Here is a 6,874-nt window from a genome sequence, read left to right on the forward strand (position 1 = left end):
GGTGCTGGGGGATTGAACCGTGGTCCCTGATGCTTTTGCTAAGCTTGTTCTAAGTAGGTGCTTTAGACCACTGAGCCATCTCTCCAGCCCTAAAACATGTTTTTAAAAAAGCTGATAGGATTATTTTCATGTTGGAACCAAGTCTCTTAGAATGTATTTCAGACCATAGTGAAAGCGTTTTTAGGTTAGAATGAATATGCACCTAATTTTGTATGAAATTAAATTCATGAGTCTTAAATTGCATAATAGTTTGTGAAATATCTTGTTACTGCTTTTATTTCGCAGACTGTGGACTCTAATAAAAAGATTTAAATTGTGAAAAAAAATTTAAAAAGGTACTAGAGATTGGAACCCAGCGCCTGATGTGTACTGAGCAAATGTTCTCCCACTGACCTCTACTGCCAGACCCAGTACAGTAACTTTTGAGACTCATCCACATTGTTATGTACCAAACATTTGTCCTTTTTTGTTGCTGAGTAGTAGTTCATCGTATAGATACACCAGTTTCTTATTAATCGTTCACTGAGGAATGTTTCAGTTGTCTCTAGGGTTTTAATTTTCAGTCTTTTAGACAAGGACTAGATTTGCAATTCAGGGTGGCTTTGAACTCACAGTGTAGTCCGGGCTGGCCTCAGACTCTCAGTGATCTTCCTGCTTCACCCCCTGAAGGCTGGGATTATAAGTATGCACCATTATATCCAATCTCTAGTTTTTGACTATTACAAATAAAGCTGGTCTGGATGTGCACGTGAGTTCTGGACACAGGAGTTCTGCCTTCATTTCTTGTGTGTCAACACCTTGGGGTGGAGAGCCTGGGTCTTACGGTAGGTATATGTTCTTTCTTTGTTTTGTTTTGCTTGGTGATGCTGGGGACTGAAACCGGGGCCTCCACATACTAGGCAAATGCTGTCTAACCCCAATCTAACCACTGTGTGACGCCTGAAAGAAGCTATGAGATTGTTTTCTGAGGTGGCTGTCCCATTTTTATTCTTACCAGGAGCTACTGAGAGTGCCCATTGCTCCATATGCTTGCCAGTTCCTGCGGATTTTTTTTTTTTTTTAAAAGCTGGTGTCTTGACTATATTGCCCTGGGTAGACTTTGCACTCCTGGCCTAAGCGATCTGACACCTCAGTCTTCCAGGTGTTGGTGCTGCAGACATATACCACCACCTCTAGGTATTCAATTGAACTTCTTTTTCAGTGAGTGAACTTGAATGCAGGGCCTTTGCACTGAGTTACATCCTCAGGCCTTTTACAAAATTTTATATTGAGAGAAAGTCTCTCTAAGTCACTAAGTTCCCCAGGCTGGGGTGTACTTGCAAACCTCCTGCCCCAGCCTATCAGCGTGCTGGGATTACAAGTGTGTGCCACCCCACCTGGCATTGTGAGTTGCTTTTGATTTGTATTTGGGGACTGTTTAATGTTTGTCTCTGAGCCCTGTCCACGTCACTTTGTCTATTAGTACCGTCGTATTCTCTGCCACCGCCATCCCCATCACCCTGCCATCAGTTCTCAGCTCCAAACTGGCCCCCTCCCCTTCTCTCCTGAGCACCAGCCAGAGATGACTCTCCACAAGGAAAACCTGCTTATGCCATTGCCTGTGTGGGCCTCTGTTCTGGCTCCCCTGTCATGGGGGTGCTTTTCTCTGCCTGTAAAGTAGGAGGCCAGGATTGGTCCAGAGAATAAAGAACCCTTGCAATGGCTTCAGTGCCTACTGTAGTAAGCCCATAATCCTTGATGGACTGAATGGGACAGAGATCTGAGCCCTGGAGCTCAGTGGCTTGTGAAGGAAGAGGGACATGGGGACAAGCTGTATTTTCCTTCAGCAGATCTTGAAATACAAGGACTGATAAAAAATAGGGTGTGTTTAAATAAGAAAAAGTTATTGCAGGGCTGAACACTTGTTATTGGCAAATAACAAGTTATTTGTTATTTGCCAATAACAAATAAATTTGCCAATTTATTTGAACAAAGTTATTGGCAGTCTGAACACTTGCCTGCATGCACGAGGACTGAGTTTGATCCCCACATGCTGTGCTGGCCCTGGGACCCTAGGCATGCTGTGTGGGCCACCGAAACCAGGCATGGTGGCACATGCCTGTAATGCCAATGCTGGGGAGGCTGAGACAGAAGGATCTCTACAAGTCCCAGCTGCATTGGGAGACCCTGTACCAAATAAATAGCATTAAATGATTGTTACAGTTAAAGACATTTTGCCGTGAATCCCCCTCAAAATACTGTCCTTTACTTAGCACGCATATCGCATCTTCCCTCTGCTTCCTGAAGCAATTCTGCAAGTCCTCTTTCCTAAATGTCTTTACGTAGCTTGATTAAAAATATGGTGCAAGCTGCTGCCGAGCACCATCCAGAAAGACAGACTCATGAACACAGGACGGTGCGCCCTCACCCACCTTACTTACCAGGACTGGCACTGTGTGATGTCTGGCTCTTCCCCAAACTCAAAATGATCACAGAAGGTAAAGACTTTGAATCAGTGCAGGACACTGAGGTAGCCACAGCTGTGTGAGAAAAGACCCTCAGGAAAGCAGACTTGCAGAACTTCTGCAGAAAGTGTCAAGAACAACGGGATAAGTGTGTTGATGTGAGTAAGAGTATTTGGGGACAGGGGTTAATGACTATGTGTCTTTTACTGTAATAATTTTTAAAATTTAAGCATTTATCTTTAAAAAAAATCATGCCTTAAATGCAGCTGGTTCTGCTCAGGAAACAACACCCGTGTGTTCATTAAGGATGTGACAGAAACCAGTGTCACAAGATTATATACAGCCCAACTGTTCACAGAGGCCCAGACACTAGCTTAAAGCAGCTGGAGGATGCGGCAGAGGACAGGCCTGGACACCCGGGAGAGACTGCTCTTGTTCAAAGAGATTATTTTGATTTTGAAGGAGACTGTGTTTACTGGACTGGGGTAATTTTTGTTTTCTTCTCCCCAGTCCTCTTCCTCCAACTACAAATGGTGGGGGACCCTTGAAAAAGACTGGATTATTTACAGAGGAATGAAGAAATTACATTTTGCACATTTCTATGTCTTGAGGATGAATTCATGTGACCCTGCTACGACTGAGTGCGGCCATTTCTCTGCTTCACATCCCGTCACCAAGACTGAAGAGAACTGGATCCGGCGTAGCTCAGGGGCAGAGTACACGCAGCGTGGGTTCCGTGCCCAACGCTGGAAATAAAAAAGATTGAAGAGAAAGTCGTGGTAGCCTGATGTTAGAGGAATAAAAGCAGTGGTTTAAAAGTGAAAGAATGAAAGAAAGAAAGAAAGAAAGAAAGAAAGAAAGAAAGAAAGAAAGAAAGAAAGAATAAAGTAAAGATGCTTCCAGGCTTCTGAGCTGGTGTGACCCGGCAGGGGAGAGCAGAGTGGACGGTTGCCTTGTGACATCTCCTAGCCCTGAGAGACAGCGACACGGGTGGGAGGAAGAGACAGAGGTTTCCTGAGAAGAGGAAGAGAAACCAGGGATGAGGACGACAGAGAGGGGCCCCAGGAGAGCGTGCAGCAAGAGCAGGCTCCTCCAGGCCCTCGGGTTCCTACTTCTTCACACCTTGCTCCACAGGCATTTCCTTTCCTTAAGTAATCTACAGGTCATTTCAATGAAGATTAGAACTAGAGAAAGTGACACGCTTGCTCCCAGGGATGGCTGGGATCCTCTGCCTTGGGACAGAGCCATCCCGTGATGATCTTAGGTGGAAGTCTGTACTTCTCTTAAGATTCTTGCACGGTGGACATCCTGTACGCTTCTCCTGAAGCCATTGTGGGGCTCTGGAAAGTCCTGGTATTGGTCCATTTCCCATTGCTGGGACACGACACCCGATATCCACAAATCGAAGAAAGAAAGGCTGAGTTTTGGCTCCCGTTTTTCTGAGAATTCTGTCCATGGTTGGCTTCAAGGTGGGAGACAGCTGTGGGAGAGAGAGAAGGAAGGGAGGAGCTGGCCTAATAGCACACCCTTCCAGGGCAGGGCCGGCCACCTGCCTCCACTCTCAGTGAGCCATCGGTGGATGAACCGTGCTGGGCAGGGTAGCGCCCCCAAACACATGAAGCTTTGCAGAAACGCTTTAGATCTAAACTGTAGCGATCCCCTTTGGGTTTATTTTTTTTGGGGGGAACCAGGGATTGAACTCAGGACCTTGTGCTTGCCAGGGAAGCACTTATTCTACTGAGCCATCTCCCAGGCCCTCCCCTTTGGGTTTAACCAGATCCTTCTGCTGTAACATGTCCTCTTGTTTGAGGCTCTGTGTTGTGAGAGAGTACAGCAGGGTGCCCTGGCTGAGCCCCTACCCTGTCCGGGGTGGGATAGGGGAGCAAGTGTCCAGTTTAGCTAACCAGAGAATGGACAATGCTCTGTCCACCCTGAGAAGGAGGAGGGACACTCTCTTGAGAGCACAGGCATTGTGCAGGCGTGTGACACCCTTCTCAGGAGATCCAGTGAGATGATGGTGGAGCCTCTGTGTCACACACCCCGGGGATAGGGGTGGGGTTGGGGGTGCGGGGAGGGTGAAGAAAGCTCCGCCCTTTTCTCCCTGCTGCCAGCGTCTAAATCCCTTTTCAACGACCACCTGACCTTCCTCAAGCTTCATTGCCCCCAGCTGTAAAATACGGGAATGATTCTAAGGACCTGCTGTGGTTGTCCTGAACATTAGGGGACACTGTGAAGAATGCCCTTAACACAGCGCCCAGGTCACGCACACCAAGAACTTTGTGTTAACGGGGACTATATCCTAGGAGCACGACACGTTACATTAACGGACGCAACGCCCAGTAGGGACTGGCCACGTGTGGCTATTTACACCTAAATAGGTTAAAATAAGATTAGAAATCCGCTTGTCAGTCACACCGGACCCGGGTGGCTGCCGGCTGCCATACTGGGAGATGCAGGATGCAGAGAGAACATTTCCACCATTGCAGAATGCTTCGTGGTGATCACAGTAGATTAATCGGTGTATCTGTCATAGCGAGCACTTACCATTTCTTGGTGTTACAGAGCTTCTACAGCAGCTATTGTGAAGTAGACAATTAAATGTTGTCAGCCGTACTCACCCTTTTGTGGTACAGAACCCTAGAAGTTATTTCTCCTATTCAGCTGCACCTATGAACAATTCTCTTCCCATCCCACTTCTTCCCTTCGGCAGCCACCATTCTAAGTATTCTTTTTAAATTTTGAGGCAAGATCTCAGTCTCTAATTTGCCCAAGTTGGGACTGAATTTGTGACTCTCCTGCGTCAGCCTCGGGGGGTGCTGGGATTACAGACAAACTCTACCATGCTTGGCAACCATTTTAACTTCTGCTTGTATGTATGAACATATGGTATGTGTCTTTCTCTGCCCACTTATTTTAATTAACATTAATGTCTTCTAGTTTTGTCCATGTTGTTGCAAATGACAGAATTCTAATCTTTTTCTGGCCAGAAAATAATTGCATTTCATTGTGCATGTATGTATGCCACATTTTCTTTCCTTTTTATTTTTTAAAGAGAATGGAAAATAGTAAAAAAAAAAAAAATCAATACAAATGATAGAGAATTTTACTAAAAAATGATAGGAATTCATTAATATCGTATATTGTTGTCTTCAAATTAGTTGTTCAGATTACCAGATATAAACATGCAAAATTGGTCAAAAAATTAAAAAGGAGAAAAAAATTAAGCATTGACTGCTCCTTTCAATAAGCCAGGAGAAACCAGCAGCACAATTATCCCAGCTATCCTGTGTACATACATATGTGTTTCTTTTTCTCCTTTTTCTTTCTTTTCTGCTTTTCCTCATCCCAGCTGTCCCTTCCCTTTGAACAGTTTCTTTCCCTTTCACAGTATCTACTGCACTTTTGGAGATTCTTATACTAGGGAGACAATACGATGTTTACACATGTGGATGTGATTTATTTCACTTATGAGTATGGTCTCTAGTTGTATCTATTCACCTATAAAAGCCTCAAGTTTATCTTCTCTATAGCTGAATACTACTCCACTGTATGAAATACCACATATTTTTTATCCATTCCTCCATTGATGCACACTTAGCTTATTTCCAAGATTTTTTTTTTTAATTTTAGTACAGGGTCCACAGGGTCTCACTACACAGATCTGACTAGTAGTGATTCTCCTGTTTTCAGCCTCCCAAGCACTGGGATTACAGGCACACGGCACCATGCCCATTCTCAGTGTGCCCCAGGGGCGGGGTTAGCATGCCTACCTGGGATCAAATCCTGGTCACTGTGCCTGTTGTTTCCAATATTTAACTATGACAAATTGTGCTGTTGTAAACAAGGGGCACATGTATCACTGTGGTATGATTTCAGTTCCTCTGGAAAAATACCCAGGAGGGAAATAGCTGGGTTGAACGGGACCTCCAACGGGAGATTTTTGAGGAATCTCCGTACATTTTCTTTAACCATTCATCTCTTGATAGAGACACTGGGGTTGCTTATGCCATTTTGGCTAGATGAGTAGTGCTGTAAAAAACATGAGAGTTTAGATGCATCTCTGACATAGAATCCCTTCCCCTGGACACATGCTCAGCAGGGAACCTGCTGGATCAGCAGCTGGCAGTACGACTTCTGGGGCTTTGTTGTCGCACCGGTGATGGAACCCATGGCTTCAGCAGGGCTAGCAAGCGTACAACCACTGACTGGCACCCCTAACCCTTTTTGTCATTTTTATTTATTTAGAGACAGAACCACACTATATAATTCAGGCAGGCCTTGAGCTCCCTAGGTAGCCCAGGCTGGCCCTGAACTAGCCTAGCGGTGAGCCTCCTGCCTCAGCCTCCCGAGGGCTATTACAGGAGTATGCCACCATGTGTGACTATAATATTTAAATTTTGAGATAAGGTCTTACTAAGTTGCCCAGGCTG

This window comes from Octodon degus, unplaced genomic scaffold, assembly GCF_000260255.1.
Source record: "Octodon degus isolate 3935 unplaced genomic scaffold, OctDeg1.0 scaffold00031, whole genome shotgun sequence".
In the NCBI taxonomy this organism is placed as follows: domain Eukaryota; kingdom Metazoa; phylum Chordata; class Mammalia; order Rodentia; family Octodontidae; genus Octodon; species Octodon degus.